Source organism: Panthera leo, chromosome F2 (genome assembly GCF_018350215.1).
Source record: "Panthera leo isolate Ple1 chromosome F2, P.leo_Ple1_pat1.1, whole genome shotgun sequence".
NCBI classification, from domain to species: domain Eukaryota; kingdom Metazoa; phylum Chordata; class Mammalia; order Carnivora; family Felidae; genus Panthera; species Panthera leo.
In genome coordinates this window covers 56,289,076-56,311,233 of record NC_056695.1, presented here as the reverse complement: position 1 = coordinate 56,311,233, position 22,158 = coordinate 56,289,076, and positions in this window count along the sequence as shown.

The following is a 22,158-nucleotide window of genomic DNA, read 5'->3' as shown; positions in this document are numbered from 1 at the left end:
AAATATACTTATCATCTACCACTGTTGCTTTTTGTATCTTATCTGTATTTGATCAAACATCTTAAAAATACATTTTACATTATGTCAATTTAATTGTAATTAATTTTCCTTCGTTTAAATTATTAACATTTTACACAGCATACTTTCATTTCTAAATGTCATAACAACAGACATTTTTCATTGAAACCTGGAATTATTAAATCTATAGAATCTCATGTTTGATATAATTTCTAATAAATAAAATCATGTGTATACATACAATTATTTTTGTTCTTAATTATCAAATATTTTTGTATGGAAATTAAAAAAAACTATTCCTAGTGAATAAGTATTTAGTCAATACTTCTACCTCCCTTACAACAGTTTATCCTTTTTTTAAAGGGATTATTGGATTTATAATGAGATCAAGTAGTTTTAATCTTCCCTTTCTTAAACATGCTATGTTGTTACAATGGTACTGGCTCTAAGTCAAATATTTTGGTGGTATACATAATGACAATTTTTTTAATTAATTTTTCATATGTTTTATGTTAATACAAAAGTTGGTTCCACCTTATGAAGTTTTTATCAGTACTTTTATTTCAAGTGAGTAAGGACATTTTGAATACTAAGGTGGTATTATGATACAAAAGATTTGAGACTGTAAAATATCAAGAGACGTTTTGTATGTTCTCTGCTATTTTCCATATTTCTAAATATTTAAAAAAGTAATGATAATTTTATTAATAATGTCAATAAAACTAAGACATGTAGAAATGTTTATATCCTATTTTCAACCAGAGGTAATATATAAGCAAACTGACAGGACAATTAGGAATTAATATTATATTAAAAATGAAACTGTGTTTCCTTCCCCATTGCTTTTTTCACTAGCCAGGAAGTAAACAAACAAACAAAAACTTGGCATCAAAGGAAATATATAACTTACCTATAATTTTCAGTTCACTTTTTACCTTTTATTTTTGGTTTATGTTCTCATGATATTGGGGGAAAAATAATGTCCTGGAGGCAAGAATTCTTAGCAGCTAATGCCCCAATGAATAAATGCCATAGGCCAACTAAACTGTCATAAATAAAGCAAAGCTAGAGAAAGAAATGGACTACTTTTCCCCAGTGACTGGACAGTTACTGATTCACAGTTGTAGAATAGGTAAAGAAAAAAAGAACCAACGCACTCCAAGGTCAAGTAGCACTGAAATCACCACCACTTGAGTTCTAAAGAATAGGTCTATTGATTAATTAATTCATCTATGTACATTTAAAAAAAAAAATTATGTTTGTTTATTTTTTACAGAAAGAGAGAGAGAGAACATGCACACACAAGCAGGGGAGGGACAAAGAGAGAGGGAGACACAGAATATGCAGCAGGCTCCAGGCTCTGAGCTGTTAGCACAGAGCCCAACATGGGGCTCAAATCCATGAACCGCGAGGTCATGACCTGAGCTGAAGTCAGACACTCAGTCAACTGAGCCACTCAGGTGCCCTTCATCTCTGTACATTTATTTAAGTGTTCAGTTGTAATATAAAGATAGAAAATCATTAAAGCAGAAAGGAGAAATACACAATAAAATAGGCTACTTTTGTTTCAGATGTTTAGCACTAATATAAATTGAAAGAAATTTCTGCATGGTGTTTTCACAGAAATTATTTTGAGATATAGGATTGAAAATGCTGTAACTTTTCATTTTCTACTAGTGAATTTGGTGCCATATAACAAAAGTATTGTGATTCCAGACTTTAAAAATCATTCGTATCATCAGATAATAAGTATTCCTTAGTCTGTCTATGCAAAAGCTAAATGGCATTACATTAAAATTTTCACGAGAGATACGTTTTCTTTTCACTTAAAATTACAATATTCTACTCTGTAACAATGAATAGTACCCTTATGTTCGTGTCAACAGGAGCTGTAGCTATCAATTTCAACTTTGTACTTGTAATCGCTGAGTTTATCACCTCGGGCCTTCTCTGACTTTTCTTTCTCCTTTGCCCCATACATGAAAAGTGTTGTCAGAGGCTGTCATTCTGCTTCTCTATAATATTTTTTATTGCACTTTTATTTTGTTCTTCTAGAATTTTTATTCATTTTTCTATAATTGGCCTATATTGCCTTTATAGCATATAGGAATATGTTTCATATTGACATTCCTAACTCTAATAAGAGATAGGAGGAATATTTTCCAGATTTCTCAATACTGTATGCCAAGTCTCTAAAACTGTGTTATACAGACAGTGGAAACTCACTAAATATTGTAGTAAAAATAAATTTCTAGTGTTTTCTCCTTATGAACTCATAAATCATTTTTTGGGTATTATATGCTGAAGAATTAAATAATTACCCAAACTGAGCCATGTTGTATAGCAGTTTTGCTTACTTGTTTGTATAATGCCCTGGGTATTTGCTTCTTTAGTTCTGCTTATAGTAAAGCAAATGTGGATTATCGATTTTGTAATGTGGTTGATACTAACTGTGATGGTTAATTTTATGTCAACTTGAATAGGCCACAAGGTGCCCAGATATTTGGTTTAACATCATCCTGAATATTTCTGTGAGGGTGTTTTTGGATCAGATTAACATTTTAATCAGTAGAGTAAAGCAAATTGCTGTCTATAATGTGGGTGGGCCTCATCTAATCAGTTGAAGGTTTAAGTAAAACAAAAAAACCTAGCCCTCCTCTGAGTTAAGAAAATGAATCCAGCAGACTTCCTTTGGGTTTCATCTCTATACCTTTTGTTGTCCTGTAGACTGTAGAATTGGTCTTACCAGCCTCCATAATCATGTGACCCAATTTCTTACAATAAATCTCTTTTCATGCACACACATGCACACACACACACGCCCTATTTCTTCTATTTCTCCAAAACACTATGACTAATATGTTATCCATCCTGCTGTTAAAAAAAAAATGTCTTCTATAAATATTTCCCTGATTAACCAACCTGTATTTGTTATTATTTATTAAATTATTAAAGGCCACAAGCAGAAGTGCCTGCATCAGAAACATTATCCATGTGGTTCACTGCAATACCACAAGAAAGTATCTGCCCTTTATAATGAAGAGTGTGTGTATAATGAAGTAAACTGCCTAAAATAAAATGTTGTCAGGTAAAATAACCAGGAATTGAGCCAAGATCCATCTCACCTCAAACTGTTGTTTTTCTTAGTCACTCAACAGCTGATCATTCTAACATTTCTTCCAAAAAATATCAACTCTTTTTTAAGCTTTTAAGGAGGTTTTAATCCCACAATTTATTAATTTGCCTTGCAAGTGTTTGTTAACTACTAACCTAAGACAGTATACAAACATATTCCAGCATGCATCAAGATTGTGCTATCCCATTACTTCCTTGATATTGGGGACACTTGCCTCTATGTTGTCAGAGCTATAAATGTGGTTGAGCGATTGACTTTATACCATGTTAAGTGAAAACAAATTTAAGTATGGCAAAGCAAATTCTCAGAAGTTCTGCTCTTAATGAACGGATGGTATTTAAAGTGTGAGTGTTTAAATGGAAGATACTTCTAAAATGTGATTATTTTGTTTCTTGTTTTTACAGTTCATTGTTTGCCTGCACGTTTTGATTCAGAAGACAGAAAATAAAACAACCAATTTATAGGAGCATCACTTATTTGCATATCTCATTTTAAGCTTTGCTAATTGCCACTGAAAATGCCCAGATTGTTTATTAGGCATTTATTTTGTTGAAGAACTTTATTTGCTTAGACGTTCTTAATAATAAAACCGTTCTCTGAACAGTATCCTAAGTATATTGGAAAATCAACAACATTTATTTTCCACAACAAATTTCCTCAGTTTTAAAAGTCCTGGCATTCTGAAAAAATTACATAGATTTTCCTGCATTATTTTCAAAGTATTATAAATAGCAACTAAGTGTCCTCTGGATAATCTTGTTAATGTAAATACTTTCAAATGGAAATAATTTCTCCTCCATCAATTCCTTGTGACCTTTTATTATTATTTTCATATTAAATAGCACAATGGGCACATTACCAATAGACATGAAATAATGACTACTTATTGAGTTATAAAGTATACAGTAATTTGATTAATTTTAACATTTAGATTAATGTGAGTTTTTTATAGGAATAATGACTTGTCAATTCCTAATCTATTGAAAATGTATTTTAGAGACTCAAGCTCATAATTTATATTTATTGGCAATGTTAACTGGTAACTATTCTGAAATTTGCTATCTTGAATCACATCTAAATATTTTATTTTATAAGAATACATTTTATATGAATAAAAAATAAAATAAAACTTCACCTATTTGTTATTGGGACACACATATTATTTCATTATCAAGTTATATTAATAAAAGGATTTTTCACCCTTTCAGAGAGGGGATCATGTGTTAGAATGAATGTTTCTGTCCCCCGTTCTTTTGTTACTCCTCTCTGAAATCTAATGAGTAACAAGAGTCTGTACAGGCAGGATATTAAAGGTCACACCCAGGGCTAATTCTATCATGCCTATATCCCTATTTTCTTTAGTCTCCAAAGGAAGTTCTAAATCCCCATCACTTAGAATCTTATCTTTAGTCAGCTCTGAATATGCTGTTACCTAAGGTAATCTCCCTCCCATCCATGACCCTTTATTCCTCCAAAACATATCTTGTCCTACAGCATTTTTTTTTTTTTTTTTTGGTCATCAGCAACATTGCTACAGTTTATAGCTCTGAACTTTTCCTTCAGCTTCTGTTTTATGTGAAATTTGGCTACCTCATGAAGATGATGTTTCTACTGCAGCATCTGCAATGATGGTTGTTGTCCTCCTATGACACACACACTACTGGGACTTTAAAGAGGGTTTCACATTGTGTTTTCTTATCTCCACTGCCACACCATTATTCCTTCTCCTCCTCTAATCCTCAGCTGTTTTGAAGCACAGATCTTAAATTTATATGATTAGCTACCTTTCCTTGTCAGTTATTAATAAACCTGGTCACTTTTCCTTATTCAATCATTAATTTTATCATTCAACTCACCGCTGTTTTTTTTTTCTTTTCTCGTTCTCTCTCTCGATAAATCTATTCTTGCTTACCTTTACAACTAATAATCTTGTTCTCTATGCTCCCCTGCTAAACCCCCTTGTTCATAACCTACCCTACCCCTTGTCACTTGCACTAACTGTAGTCTCTCTAAAATGTCATTGTTAAGCCTCCATTCTGATTAGCATTTCCTATCTTTGACACTTTTTTGTTTAGTATTCTGAGGCCAACTGTTGTTTGACCCCAATGGTTTCTCCAACATCTTAATCATATACTTAGACATTTAGGAAAAAAGAAAAAACTCTCTTATCTTCAATTCCCTGATTACTTGGCTTACACTCCATGGGCTATCATAATTTTTCCTTTGCAGAGGCCCTCATATCTGATTCTCTCTTCCTGTAAAGTACTGATTTGGAAAACCTGATACTTATGATACTTCCTTTTACTAAACTAGAGAAGCTGGAGATAAATGAAGAGAAATACATAACTTACTTTAAATTCACGACCAGAAACCTGAACTGTACCCTCAGCATTTCTCAGAAACATGAGTACATTTTCTTAGCCAATTCACACTTTCAAGATATTTTATTGTTTTTAATGCTTCTGTAAATTGGAGAGTTTTATTTCTTTTTCAGATATTTCATTATTAGTATAGAGAAATGCAACTGATTTCTATAAGTTGATTTTACATTCTAAAACTTTATTGAATCCATTGATTAGTTCCAATAGTTTTTTGGCCAAGTCTTTGGGATTTTCCACATACATAATCATATTATCTATAAATAACTACCATCTTAATTCTTCCTGTCTGATTTAAATGCCTTTTACTTCTCTGTCTTGCTTAATTTTCTAGCTAGGACTTCTAGTACTATACTGAACAGGAGTAGTGAGAGTAGGCATCCTTGCCTTGTCCCTGACCTTAGAAAAAATAAATATATAGGAATAAATTTAACAAAGGAAATGAAAGAACTATAAAATTCGAACTATAAGGTTTTGTTGAAAGAAATCAAAGATGACACAAATAAAAAGGCATCCCATATTCATAAATCAGAAGAATATTGTTAAAATGTCCATACTACCCAAACTCATCCATAGATTCAATACAATCCCTATCAAAATCATAATGACATTCTTCACAGAAATAGAAAAAGCAGTTTGAAAATTTGTATGGAACCACAAAAGATCTTGAATAGCCAAAGTAATTCTGATAAAGAACAAGGCTGGAGGCATTATATCTTCTGATTTTAAACTATACTATGAAACTACAGTATTTAAAACAGTATGTTACTGGAATAAAAATAAACACACAGACTGATGGAACAAAATCAAGAGATCAGAACTAAACTTCTACATTTATGGTTAACCAATATTTGACAATGGATCCAAGAACACCCAATGGGGATAGAACGGCCTCTTCAACAGTGTTGGGAAAACTGATAAACATGCATAACAAAAAAATTGGATTCCTATATCATACCACTTACCAAAATCAATTCAAAATGGATCAAAGATTCAAACATAAGACCTGACACCACAAAACTCTTAGAATAAAACAGAGAGGAATCTCCTTGACATCACTCTTGGCAATGATATTTTGGATATGGCATCAAAATACAAGACACAAAAGCAAAAATCAACAAGAGGGACTACATCAAATTGAAAACTTTCTGCACAGCAAAAGAACAAAATGAAAAGAATGGGAGAAAAATTTTGCAAAGCATATACCAGATAATGAATTAATACCTAAAATATAAAACGAACTCATACAACTGAATAACAACTAAAATCTGATTTAAAACTGAGCAGAAGAACTAAATAAGCATTTTCCCAAGAAGATATCCAAATGGCCAACACGTGCATCATATCCAAATGGCTCAACATCCCTAATCATCAGGGAAATGCATATCACAACCACAATGAGTTATTACCCCACACCTGTTTTCATCAAGAAAACAAAAGGTAAGTGCTGGTAAGGATGTTGAGAAAAAGGAATCTTTGCACACTGTTAGTGAAAATGTGAATTATTTTAGCCACTATGGGAAACAATGTAAAGTTACTTCAAAAATTTAAAACAGATCCACCATATGATCCATCAATTCCATTCAATTTCTGGGTATAAACCCAAAGGAAATAAAAACAGGATAGTAAGGGATATATGTACTCCTACATTTATTACAGCACTATTCACAATAACCAAGATATAAAAACAACTAAATGTCCATCAGTGAATTAATGGATAAAGAATGTGTGGTGCATATACAGCCATGGAGTATTATTCAGCCATGAGAAAGAAGGACATCGTGCCATTTGCAACAACACAGATGGAACTTAAGGACAGTATGCTAAGTGAGATAAGTCACACAGAGAAAGGCAAATTCTGTATGGCATCACTTAAAAAAGCCAAACTCATAATAAAAGAGAGTAAAATGGTGGCTACCAGGGTCTTGGAGATAGGGAATAGGAGAGACAATGTTTAGGGATACAGACTTACAACAAGTAGTAAATAAGTCCTAGAGATCTAATGCACAGTATAATGAATATGGACAACAATATTGTATTATGAACGTCAAACTTGCTAAGAGGCTAGATCTTAATTATTTCAACCACAAAAAAGAAATACTACATGATGTGACAGAGGTGCTAACTACTGCTACAATGACAACAATAATACAATATATAAATGCATCAAATCACCATGTTGTACACCTTGAATTTACATAGTATTATATGTGTCAAATATGCTTCAATAAAAAAAATAAAATTAAAAAATTAACTCTTCTGTTACAAGATAACATTTTATGCCTTCTCCTCTCTTCAAATGCCACTTTTCTTCTTCACTCTTGGCTTCTTATTTGACCAAGAAAATAGAGGGCTTCAGAAAAAAGCTTTACATATGCCTATCAACTAACCTATTAAACCACCTTCAGCTATCAAAACTCCTAAGACCTGTCTTCCTTTCTGTTATTATGGAAAATTGTTCCTGCTTTTTCCAAAGACCAGTTTCTCTATTTCTACTTGTATGATAGATACTGTATCACTTAGCTTATGTGGTGTAATAAATAACTCTAAAATTAAGTGGTTAAAAACACTTATTTTTTTCTTATTTTCACTCATGAATCTAGGATATGCTATAGTACCGCTGATCTGAAGTTGACTTGAAGCAAATCCATTAGGACTTGGTTCTTTGTTGAGGTTTGGGCTCAGATCTGCTTCACTTGGGTTGATTCTGAGGCCCAGGCTGAGGCTTCAGTACCAACCCACTGTCATATTTTCTCTTGGTGATGGCAGAGGTTCAGAAGAGCAAGTAAAACACAGAAGGCCTTTTGAGTTAACTAGTCATTCTGTCATTTCTGTCTCATTTTACAGATTAAAGCAAGGCACATGGCCAAACACAAATTCAAGAGGCAGGAGAAAATTCTTGGCCCTTATAGGAGGGGGAATTAAAACAAAAAGGTGTAATGAAGGATAATGTTGAAAAATTGGGCATATAATGAATTTAATTACATTTCTCTTTAACTCTTAGATTTAAGCAATTTTCACATATTTTCTCTCTCTTCTACTTCACAGTTTTTCTCTGTACAACTGGATCACTCGTTATTACAATTGCTGAAATATTTCTCACCCCATAGGGAAACCAAAAGCAAACAAAAAACATTCCCTTGGCTCCAATCCAAATACCACTCTATTTTTATGTTCCCTACAAAGCAAAGTTCCTAAGACGAAATGTCTATGTGCTGTCAGTGCATCCCTTCTTCCATTCTGACTGAAACCCATGTACTTCAGACTTTTATTCCTGAAACCATAATTGCCATGTTGTACACCTGGCAATCTAATCAATTGATTGATTAGAATCAATAACTTCTAATTGTGAAACCCAATGGCATATTCTCAGTGCTTTGTTTTATCACCAGCACTTGACATAGCTGATCATTCCTTCCTACTTGAAATACTTTCCTTACTGAGTTTTTTGAACATCTTTTGTTTCACTTTTTCTTCTACTTTCATTGTAGTTCCTCAGTGTCTTTGGTGGAATCTCTTAAACTCTTCAAATGTTGTTATTAAGGCTCAATCTTTGGACCTCTTAATCTACATTTTTATTCTCCACATGGTCTCAATTAGTCTACAGTCTGAAAAGTTATTCCCTTATGACTTTCCATTAATATCTATAGACTAATCTTTGGAAATACAACAGCCAAGTGTCAATAGGAAAAGCTTCACTTGGATACATATGTCTCAAAAGAAATATTACAAAGTCAAACTAATCATTTCCCTCCCTCAACCCTCTTCTATGCCAGTGTTTTCATCCCCGTAAATGACACTTCCTTCTTAAAGTTATTCAGACCAAATGCCTGCACTCATCCTTGAATTCCTTTTTGCTCTTTTCCTCATTTACAGTTTATCAGCAAATCACGATGGTGCTGCCTTCCCAATATATCCCAAATTCAGACGTTTATCATCTCTACCACTACCACAGTAAGTAGCTCAAACCAGACATCATGATTCACCTGAAACATTAACATAGTTTCCTAAGGCTCTCCCTGCTTCTATTTCATCCACCTAGAGTCTATTTTTTATTTCATATCATATTTTTTATTTCATATCTTATATTTCATATAAGAGTAATTCTTATAAAATATAGATATGCTATTACATCTGTCTTAAAGCCCTTCATTGGTTTCCCTTAACATAAAGTAAAATGAAACTTCTTAGAATTGGCATACCTCCTTTCTCATTGTATTCTAGTAGCACTGGTTTCATTATTTGTAGAATATTTCACAAATGACACCTGTTTAAGATATTTGTTCTTACTGTCTCCTTTTCCTGGATCATTCTAGATCCACATGCTGCATGGGTCATTTCCTCGCTTTGAAATTTTTTGCTCAGATTCCATCTATATACAATCCAATCTAAGGTCAGTTCCATTTTGACTCATCCATTCTTGTCCTTTTATCCTTACCTTTTCACTGTAATAGCTACTACTACCTGGCATTACATCATATATCATATCTATGTGAGTATATACATATATGTACATTTATATATGTATATATACATTTACATGTATACATAGATGTGTACATATCCTTCTTTCTAATATATGCATCTGTATAAATACACATATGCTTCTTTCTAATATGTGCATCTATATACATATATATATGTATACATCTTTAAGAGAGATGCATATATACATGTATCTACATATATGTATGTATATAAAGTATCTATGTGCACATACATGTATACATAAATATCTACTTACATATATATATATATATATATATATATATATATAGTAAATACATATATATTTATTGTCTATATACTCCTACCAGAATATACCTTTGAAGGCAGAAATTTTGCCTGCTCTCCTGCCCATGCAAGGTTTTTAAGAACAAATCTTGAAGGTGATGTGAAATGTTATATGAAGTGTGTGAGGTGCTGAGTAGGAGGATCTTTATTTCATTAAAATAAATATTTCCAACACAGTTTTCCAGAAGCCCTATTTTGGGGGTATTAAGGGAGAGGATTATTGGCCATTTACTAATGTAGCTGCAGCTTTGATCCAATTTATCTGGCTATAACAGAGTCTAGTTCCTCTCTTGAATAAAAATCAGAGATATAAAAACTCACTAAATCTAATTCCAGCATTTAATGTTTTCTTAAGGTTTAGGTATATTTTTGTACATTTACTAAAAACTATATACTATGTCATGGTCTCTTGTTTCCTTATTCACAAAGAAGTCATATTCTAAGCTAGAATTGCATAGACACATGTATGTATAAAGAAATGCTTATCAAGTCCAGATATTGGTGGGAGTCTTATGGGAACATTTTTGCCCTGCTAATGACAATAGAGACTAATATAGACCTTCTGTAAAGTAACTGAGTCAGTCTTAGTGTCAACAGTACGTGCATCACCTAAGACAAGCAACTATGTTCTTAAGTGTATAGTCTCAAAAACTCTCAAACGGGTCTATAGTAAAAGTATACAAGAATATTCTGTGTAGCACATTTTTGGTAGTGGTTGAAAATTGTAGGCAACCTGGGCATGCATCACTAAGAGAATGGATAATGGTATGAAACATATGCATCATACTGGAACCAATGCATTGTATTTGCACGTAGAAATAAGCATAGGTCTTAACATGGGGATTTTTTAAAAGCAAAATAAAATGTAAAATATGTGAAATGTTATTATGTAAAATAAAAATACACACAGAGAAGATATTTATTTTAACCAGAAAACAAAAAAATCATAGATATTGAATAGTTTGAATGGCTGTCTATGGAAAGGAGTAGGGAATAAAAGTGGGGTATAAGGATAAAATGAAAAAAATGAATAACATTTTAAAAGGCAATATGATAATATGATGTTATGTGAGGTGTATGGCTAAATCAACTGTAAGTACTTCAAGTTAAACCTAAGTATATACTTATCCCTACTATACATTGAATTGTAGCTTAAATTTAGATTCCAAGAACCTTGGTTTTGAAAGTGCTTCAGTCACTTCCTACTTTACTGAAGTAAGAATACTTAACATGATATCTACTCTCTCAAAATTTTTAATTGCACACTATAGGTGCACATTGCACATTGTAGGTGCGATGTTATACAGTAGATCTCAAGAACTTATCTATCTTGTACAACTGAAACTTGAACATTGAACAACAACTTTGCATTTCCCTCTCCCTAAAGCCCCTGGCAACCACCATTCTACTCTTTTGGGGAAAGGATAGTTTCTTCAAGAAACGGTGCGAGAAAATCTGAATAGCCACATGGAAAATAATGAAATTGGACCATATTCTACACCATACACACCAACCAACTCAAAATGGATTAAAGATTTAAATCTAAAAACTGAATTTATAAACTTGAGAAGAAAACATAAAGAGAAAACCTTCATGATATTGGTCTAAATAATAATTTCCTACAAATGACATTACCAACATAGGCAATAAAAACAAAAAATAGATAGTGGGACTACATCAAACTAAACATCTTATACACAGCCAAAACAAAACACACACACACACACACACACACACACACACACACACACACAGTGAAATGAGAACTCATAGAATGGGAGAAAATATTTCCAAACCATTTATTTGATAAGGGATTAATATTCAATATATAAAAGGACTCCTATAACTTGCTAGTGAGAAAACAACCCAATCAAAAATGGGCAACAGACTTGAATAAAATATTTCTTCAAAGATGACATACAAATGGTCAACAGGTACATGAAAATATGTTTGCACACTAATCATCAAGGAAATGCAGATCAGCCACTTTTTAATCATGATATTGCAAAACATCTTAGTTTGAAACTTTATCCATTTGTTAAACGATGATACTTGTTTATAACAATCTTAAAGACAGGATAATCAAATTCAAAATGTGACAATTTTTAAACTGTTATGTTTCAATGATTTAAGGCATAGCTATTGCTACTCTAATTTTACCCTATGATGATTTCTTTCTATTTGCATATTTCAAGAATTTTCTCACTTGGAATTAAATAACTCTATTTACGTTTAAATATCTGATCATGACAACATTAAAAGGCCCCAGGAAAGAGTTCTTGCCTTTTAATTATTCTTAATAGTCTAATTTTTTAATAGTTGGCATTAGTCTTTGCCAAACAATTATCACAATCTAACTCACATATATAATTAGCTCAGAATGGGCAAAAATATGAAACATATTCCATATTTTCAAGGGAAAGTTGTTTTACTATGCAAAGATTATAAGCCAAATTACTTGCTGGATACTCATTCAAAGCCCACTGGAAAATTTCAAGATGAATTTTTTTCTAAGGAATAAGAATATTTAGTTCCAATAAATCTTGTGAGAATTACTGTTATATTTATTTCTATATCATAAAGATAACAATTAAAAGCTATTTAATATCATAGCATTGTTTACTGATGCTTAAGAGGGAAGAAAAGTGTTTTGGCAAACTTAAGTTTAGCCAATATGTTGAAGAATATATTGAGAGGAGATTACTACATATGAGTATAAACAAGTTGATGAAACTCCTATAATGGTGGTGCTGATAGACTGCATATACTGAAGTAAATGAACAATGGCTACAGTATTTGTAGGTAGTAAAAAGAAGTCAAGACAGAGATTTTATGTATCTCTAAGAATCAGTGAGCTAGACAAATAACTAGAGAAATTTACAAGGGGGAAACGTATTTTATTATGAGAAATACATGAAGGTATTCATAAACATAACAGACCGGAAGGGTTAAATAAAGAACCGGGATGACTGATGAAGTAAGTTCTAGAAAAACGGGGATGGGGGATGACAAGAATGTCTTTGTTCTCTCACAATTACTGTGACAGGGTTTCATTTGAGGTCCAACTTTTAGCTCCTCTTCAAGGAAGCAGAAACTTTACTGACTAGAAAGAAAACTTTTATGGGCTGTGGTGCATGACTTGTTGAAAGACTTTCCAGAAAAAAGCCAAGATATGTACACTTGAGCCAAATCTAATATTATTACCTAATCTTTCTGCAAATCAGCCTCCGGACAGACAGCTGATTTCAAGCCATTTCAAGTCTATCAGAAATAAATTCATGTAAGAAGGAAAGGGAGGGAAGGGAGGAAGAAAACAATCAACCAAGCTACAAAACCAAACAAACAATGAACCTAAAGAAACTTCAGAGTTTGAAGGTCATGAAAAATTGTGCAGTAGGTGGTATAGACCTATTCATGTTTGTGAGACACTACTAAGTTCTTTATGAACAAACTTATGAACTGAAGTTTGAAATACTTAAGAGACTCTAAAGTTATGACAAATTATAAATTTAAGACAGAGCCTTAGATGGCTAGCTATGAATTTGGGAGACAAAAAAAGAAGGATGGTTCTTAGTTGGCTAGTGTGCATGTAGGTATGGAATTAATTTTGAAGTAAGTTGTTAGATTTGGGGTTTAACTATGAAACAGAATATTATTCCAGGGTTATGAATTAACAGAAGAAAAATATATTTTAAGATTCTCATGGCATATGTAAGGCAGGAAATTGGAGGTAGAAAGAAACCAAGAATCTGGGATACTAATAACAATACAGTTGAAATGGTTCCAGATGATAAAGTCCTGAATTATGGCAACTGTAAGACAAAGAAACTCTTCTAGTTTAGAGATATTTTTAGTGATGCTTCTGAGTAGAGGGTTACATAACCCCCAAGGGGAAATTGAATATCAGAATGCTAAACTATAGTTCTTTCAAAAGCAAATATAAGTTTTCCTGTGTTTTGACTTTGGGTCCTATTATGCTATCACCCTATAATCCTGAAAATAGTGCAGACTTAATGATGCAGTTTAGTAGTAACAATTGGTTTAGGTGATAACTTTGGCCTATTTGATTTGGTTTTTCCTTGTAGTTTGTAGTCCTTTCCTGTTTAGAACCTCATCATCTGGCATCCACAATCCTGAAAACTCCTATCCTTCTTAAATACTGAATCCAAACAGTTCAGATCTGACTCAATTAAGCATAGATAAACTTCCCCTCATTGTGTGGGGGCTCCATCTCAACAGATTGAATCTCTTTACGATTTCCCATAGTCATCAGTACTAAACCAAATGCTAAGGCTCTGGTTTCAAGATACTTTATAATACAGTGACAGCTACCTGCTATATCCATCTACCTTGCTGACTCCTTTTCTTCCTCCTTTCCAAGTTAAATCTACCACAGAATTGAAACTTCTCAGGTTGTGGATCCTCAAGGAAGATATAGACATGTATGGGGCAGACCTAGCTCTCATATGCTCAATTCCATTACAATTTGTATTATATCTTAGTTATTTTCTTGTCCACCTTAACTGACGAAGAAAAGAAAAAAAAGAAGAAAGAAAAGCTTCCTGAATCTTTATATGTGAGCAATTTGAAGCCAGGGCTCTAAATATTTTACCTTTTCATCACTTCATTATTACCTGATGAGTGCATCACGCTCCAGTCTGACCTCCTCCAATCACTCCAATCACTCCTCAGCTTCTCTTCCCTGTGGGACAATGTATAGTTTCCCACAGCTGGCTTAATATTTCCTACCAGACAACTTTCTTGGCTAGGGTACTCAAAGGAGAGAGAAAGCCGGGCTATCTTTCAAAATATTGACTTAGATCATACAATGAAAGGGTTTGCAGTGCCCTGTTGTCCCATGTCTTCTTTCTGCCGTTTCTATCCACTTCACTAAGTCCCTGACTAAAATTTGCACAAAGGATAGCCCAATGTCTATTAAAAGTCTATTAAATAAGTCAATATCTATTTCTCCCACCTTATAGGCACTCTAACTCATCAGAGATGATTACCTTGAAGCCACTCTCTTGCTTACTTCTAAAGCAGTGGGAAGAGACAATGCCCTGCATGTCCCACCTAGGGAAAGAGAAAGAAACAGTCTCCCACTAGGAAAATTAATCCCTGTTTCTAGGATTTCCCCTTAAAATCCCGTGTGTGTGTGTGTGTGTGTGTGTGTGTGTGTGTGTGTGTGTGTGTGTGGTGAGAGAGAGAGAGAGTGTACACCTAGGAAAAGTAATGGTAACAGTGTGTGAAAAATTAGGAAGTATGATGTGATGTATCTGCTGAGTTCATTTTCTTAGCATTTATCTTGGATATATTGGCGTGTTGAGTGTATATTATTTTTAGCTACAAGGCTTTCACTACAATTCTAAGACAACATGGAAACTATTATTCATTATTCTACTAGATTTGTAATTTCAGTTTAAAATGTTAAAGACAGTTTAGTCAAGTACATAGTCAAAAGTTTAAATGCTCAAGAAAAACTGGCTTTCAAACTTTTCTTCAATAAGATATGTGAATTTAACAAATTGAACATTAAACAATGAAAAATAGCTGTAGGTCTTCTTTTCCATGCATGAATGTCTCCTCAGATTTTTCAAGCATCTTTATAGACATACCTGCACCCTAGGGCACACCAGAAAACACTCCATGCTGACACAGTGGTCTCTCTCTCTCTCTCTAATATGCTGACATCCACCTATTTTCCTCATCAGACCTATCTCCTCACTGATGTATAAATCCCAATTAATACATGGCTTTGCTTCATAAGCTTTGTAGCTTGGCCTTTCTTCTCTATTTCTTCATATCTCACATATTCTGCCTTGAAATTAATGGTTTCAGAAGTATAAAGTTTCTTAAAATAATTTATATATTGACCCATGAAATACTTGCTTTACTGTAACTATAACCCCTTATCTGAAACATAATGGTCCATTTCTATAATGTTGGACACATTAAACTGTTGTTACAGCCACTTCTTTTTAAATTGAGACTCCTTATTCATACTTTTCAAAAAACTTTTTATATTCATGATTTTGTGTTACAAATATCAGATGAGGCATTCCTATTAGCCTTGTGATGGTGATATTCAGGTCCTATAATTAGACAGCCCAAAGGCTCCACAGTTTCTCTGGAAGCTTATAGAAACTTCTCAGAACACCAGAATAGTGCTTTAGATCACCAAAGATCAGACCTTAGAAGCTTGATTTAGTCGTCTACATGATGACAGTTACTGAGTACTTGGAGCAGAGGACTTCTAAGCAGCACCTGGAAATCTTCAGAGCTACTGCAGGTTCCAGACCATGCAATAATGCAAATATTACAATAAGGAAAATCAGGGAAATTTTTTGAATGTTTACATTATATGGAAGTCAACTATGCAATAGCATTATGTCTAAAAAAACAATGTATATACCTTAATTAAAAAATCATTTACTGCTAAAAAATGTTATCACCTGAGCTTTCAGCAAATCATAATCACTGACCACAGATCATCATAACAAAGAATAATGCAAAAGTTTAAAATATTGTGAGAATTACCACAGTGTCACACAGGGACACAAAGAGAACAAATGCTGTTGGAAAAATTGTGCCAACAGACAACAGACTTACTAGATGCAGAGTTGCCACAAACCTGAAATTTGTAAAAGAAAAAAAAAAAGCATTGTCTGCAAAGCGCAATAAAGTCCAGCACAATGAAAAAAAGATATGTCTGTACTGGGTAGAAAAAAGAAAACTCCAGAGCACAGATATACATGAGGCACAGGGAAGAGTCCAGAGCAACCATCTCCCACTGGACCTGCCCCAGGGAAGCCCTGATGGACTCAAGGTTACCACCTGAGCCAGTCCTTCTGGTTCAGGTCTGCTTTGTTTGGGCTTCTGGGAATGTCTGGGGAAAATCATGGAGCTTGGGTTCCTGTGAGAAGAAGTGGTTGTGTCCTCTATCTTCTCACCTTAGCTTATATATAAAGAAGCGGAGGACATCCAGACTGACAGGAATAATGGAGCTCTGCAACCCTGAGCAGCTGACAGAGCACGTGGGGTTTACAATCTATTTTACCACCACACCTAGTTCTAAAATATTCTCAGAAATAGGAGGCAATCATCTCAAAGTTTTCATAGAAAAACCTAGTATTTGATAAATAAAGAAGACAACAACTATTATGGAATCGTTAGAGTTTGGAGTCTATGTGAATTACAGCATACCGATGGCTGAGAATGTAGCCAAAGAGAAGTGAGGAATCCTGTGAGTGGAAATAATGAGGTGAGAAACACAAATGTATATTTTAAGTAAATAATCTGGTGACAATGTATAGGAGGATTTGGTATGGAGAAACTGAGACAGTTATGCTATTTTATTATTTTGAAACTTTATAGGATATTAAAAATACAAGATTGTTTTACAGTAATAAAAAGATCATAACTTAAGCAAAGGCTGAGAAACTTTTTGGTAAAGGGATATAGCCTGTTCTATTTCTTCTGTTGTCTAGTCTGCTATGTGCTAGAGATTTGGGAGTCTAGAGAGATATTAAAGGGTAATAAATATTATGATAATTATTTAAAATATCATCCCATGGGAATACCTGGAGAGAGACATTCATCTAAAATAAGTTCCAGGGGGGGCGCCTGGGTGGCGCAGTTGGTTAAGCGTCCGACTTCAGCCAGGTCACGATCTCGCGGTCCGTGAGTTTGAGCCCCGCGTCAGGCTCTGGGCTGATGGCTCGGAGCCTGGAGCCTGTTTCCGATTCTGTGTCTCCCTCTCTCTCTGCCCCTCCCCCATTCATGCTCTGTCTCTCTCTGTCCCAAAAATAAATAAAAAACGTTGAAAAAAAAAAATTAAAAAAAAAAAAATAAATAAGTTCCAGGGACACCTGGGTAACTCAGTTGGTTAAGCCTCTGACTCCTGATTTAGGCTCAGGTCATGATCTCACATTTGTGAGTTTGAGACCCGCATAGGTCTTCATGTAGTGGTGAGTTACACACAGAGAGTTGGACACCAGGGCTTTTCTTTCCAGGAAGCAGCTTTATTCGTGCCAGCATGGGCTCAGCAGGCTAAGACCCAAAAGGCTGGGCCGCGAGTGTAGCGGGGCATTGCCTCTTGTACAATTTTTGCTCTTTTGTCTCCCATATATGGTAACATACAGTCTGAATGGGTGCTCTATGTTACAGAGTCGTGAGGAGTGTTGCCCATGCACACATAGCCAGGATGCCCTCTCTTGTCTTGACATTTTCACCACATTCCTTAGGGAGAGGCTCTACCACATCTACACACAGAGTGAGGAGCCTTCTTGGGATTCTCTTGCTCCCCCTCTCTCTCTGTTTCTCCCCTGCTTGTGTTCTCCCTCTCTCAAAATAAATAAACTTAGAAAAGAACATAGTATAAAAACATAAAATAAGTTTAAGAAGATTAATAAAGGACATCTTGGTGCCTGGCATAGTAGGTAGAATTTTAATAGGCTCACATGGATAGATGTTTGCATATCTATTATCACAAATTATCAATGATCTGCTCAAGGGCAAGTATTCTCTTTCATTCAACAACAACAAAGAAACATTTAGTGCTTTATTGGGCTTCTAAAGCTGGGAATGCCTTCAAGGAAGTCACAGTTTAATAGGGAGTAAATGAAAAAAATATATAATTTGTACCCATGAAATGACTAAGCAAGAAGAGATATAAGTAACAGAAATAGCATGGTAGCAGTGGAGCAAGGAAATCCAAGATAGGCTTTTCAGAAGATTTAAAACTTAAGGTCATTTTTGAAGTCTGAGAGTTTGTTAGCTGGAGTGCAGGAGTTTTTGAGGATAGTGTTATAGATATATTTGAGAAAAGTTTTCAGAAATATGAACACATACATGTTTTGAAAGAATATATTGGTAAATATTTTGGTGTCTTAAAAACCACACAAAACAAATACATAATCTAAGACGCTACAGAATATTGAGGTTAAGTGGAGAGAAGAACCCCCTTACAAGAGATTAAATAACCTTGGGCAAATTACTTATTTTCTATCTGCCTCAGTAATCCCTCTACAAAATAGGTGATAAAGTCTTACCATTCCCTTATAGGGTTATTGTAAAGATAAAATACAATGTTAACTGAAATAAACATAGTATTGGTATGAGTGCTGAAAAACAAATACTCCCATACAATAAAGGGAAGCATGTAAGGTGCTAAATTTTTCTTTGTAAATTTGAGTAAATATATCAAAATTTGAATGCAGTTTCCCAGTAATTCTGTTTTCAGAAAGTACCCCACACATAAACTCAGTTAATACTAAAAAGAAATGTATATAATGATGCCTACATGAAAATTGTTTGTAATAGCTAAAAATAAGAGAAAAACTAATTCTTTATTCAAGAAGATAATAAATAATGGTTATTGATACAACCAAATATATCATATATTTTTTTGAATTAGTGAATTAAAGCTTGGGGGAGTTGACAAGATGGCAACATAGGAGGTTCCTGAGCACTTCTCCTGACATTGGTGCACTGAATGTACAGCTATATGCTGAGAAATCCCCTGAAAGAGACCCAGAAACTAGATGAATAACTACTACATATAGGGAGAATAAAAAAATACCTACTGATAAGAATGGCTGAGATACACTCTTGCCATAAACCACAATCCTTGCACAGTGCCATATAATCAGGCAGGAACCTCTAACTCTCAGCTTCTTCCTGAGCAGTAAAAGATTTAGACCCCAAAACTAGCAATCAAAACATTAAGACTCCCACTGGAGAGACAGCACCCCCCAATTGACTATTTTTTAATAGGTTTGGGGTGCCTAGCTGGCTCAGCCGATTGAGTGTCCGACTTCAGCTCAGGTCATGATCTTCTGGTTCATGGGATTGAGCCCTGCAATAGGGCTCTGAACCATCAGTGCAGAGCCTGCTTAGGATTCTCTCTCTCCCTTTCTCTCTGCCCCTTCCCTACTTGCATGTTCTTGCTTTCAAAATAAATAAACTTAAAAAAAATAGGTTCAATGCTGGGAAAGCCAGAAAGCAATTGGAAACTAAGTTATCACCCTTAAAGAAATAGTATAATAAATAACTGCTGAGATAAAGCATAAAAGCTGTAGCTTGGGGGAAAAAAACCTGGGGTATAGGAAGAGGAAGATTTATTTACTAATTTCAGAACATGTGCTAGAGGGGCAGGGATATTTCAGACAGTTCTACAAAAACAAAAGAGTTTGCCGTACCATTTACCTCTTCTCACCAGCTGCATAGATATAGGACAACTGTGGGAACAAGCTCAGTGGGAACACTCAGTATCAAGCTTCATAAAAGCACACCCCATCTTATCTTTCCTGTGGACCCACTCCTCCAAACACCCCTCTGCAGTTCTCCAAAGTAGCTAAAGGTCCCCTCACACAGCAGATGATTTCACACTTGGCTAACACCAAGTGTCTCACCCCCATCTTCTCCTATGGATGTGCCCCTTCCAAATCCTCCTCAGCAAGAATTCATCCAAAGCAGGACCACAGGCATGGTAGTGTGCAAGCAGTCCTGGCAGGGCCAGAACCACTACAAAGGGACTCCTATCCTGGGGAGAGAGGAAGATAGCCACAAACATAGTTCAACTGCAGCCCCAGAAGTGGGATGGGGCCAGACATCTGGTCTACCAGCGAAAGCCACACTCACCAACCAAAACTTCTCAGGGGACAACACAGGGAAAGCACCCTGTACTCTGGTGCCATTTGGCCCTGGCAAACATGTGTTTTGACCCAAGTCAAGCCCCAGGTGAACCCAGACCAGCCCATTAACAGCACAGGGACCAAAATCATGCCCATACGAGGCAAAAAGAGAGCCACAGCAGACAACTGGGTTGAAGGAAAATGTGGCTCAACCACAATAGTAGGGCACATGAAACATACATATGAGACATCCCAGAAGCTCCAGGATCTGGTGAACAGAGGACATTGTACTGCAGGGAACTAAGGTATCTCTTTTTTGTAAAGCCACTACTTAAGAGCAGGAGACGTGGCTGACTTTCCTAACACATAGAAACAGACACAGAGAGTTACACAAAATGAGGAGACAGAGGAATATGTCCCAAATGAAAAAAAAAAAAAAAAAACAGACAAAATCACAGCAAGAGACCTAAATGAAACAGACATAAGTAATATGCCTGATAGATAATTTAAAGTAATAGTTATAAAGATACTCTCTGGAATTGAGAAAAGAGTGGAGGATCTCAGTGAGACTCTCAACAAAGAGTGAAAACATAAAAAATAATCAGAAATGAATACTTCAATAATCAAGGTTAAAAATACACTAGTGGAGGGGCAAGTGGGTGGCTCAGTCAGTTAAAGATCTGACTTTTTTTGAAGTGTTCCTTTTCTTCTGTTGTTTGGCAGAGTTTAAGAAGAATTGGTATTCATTCTTTAAATGTATGTACAATTCACTCAACCATTACTGCTTATAAACAGAGTATGTTTTCTCAGAGAATAATTTGTCAAAATGAGTAATGGATAATTATATATAAAATATTTAATATTTTTCTAAAACATTATAAAGAATACAATCTTTATCCATTAAAATACATTTTTCAGGGGCGCCTGAGTGGCTCAGTCAGTTAAACGTCTGACATTGGATCAGGTCATGATCTCGCGGTTCCTGAGTTTGAGCTCTATATCAGGATCTGTGCTGACAGCTCACAGCCTGGAGCCTGCTTTGGATTCTGTGTCTCCCTCTATGCCCCACCCCTGTTTGTGCTCTCTGTCTCAAAAATGAATAAACATTAAAAAAAAATTTTTTAATAAAAAATACCTTTTTCAAAAGGCATAAATTTTACTCATTAAAATCCCACTTATTCTAGAAACATTGATGCTT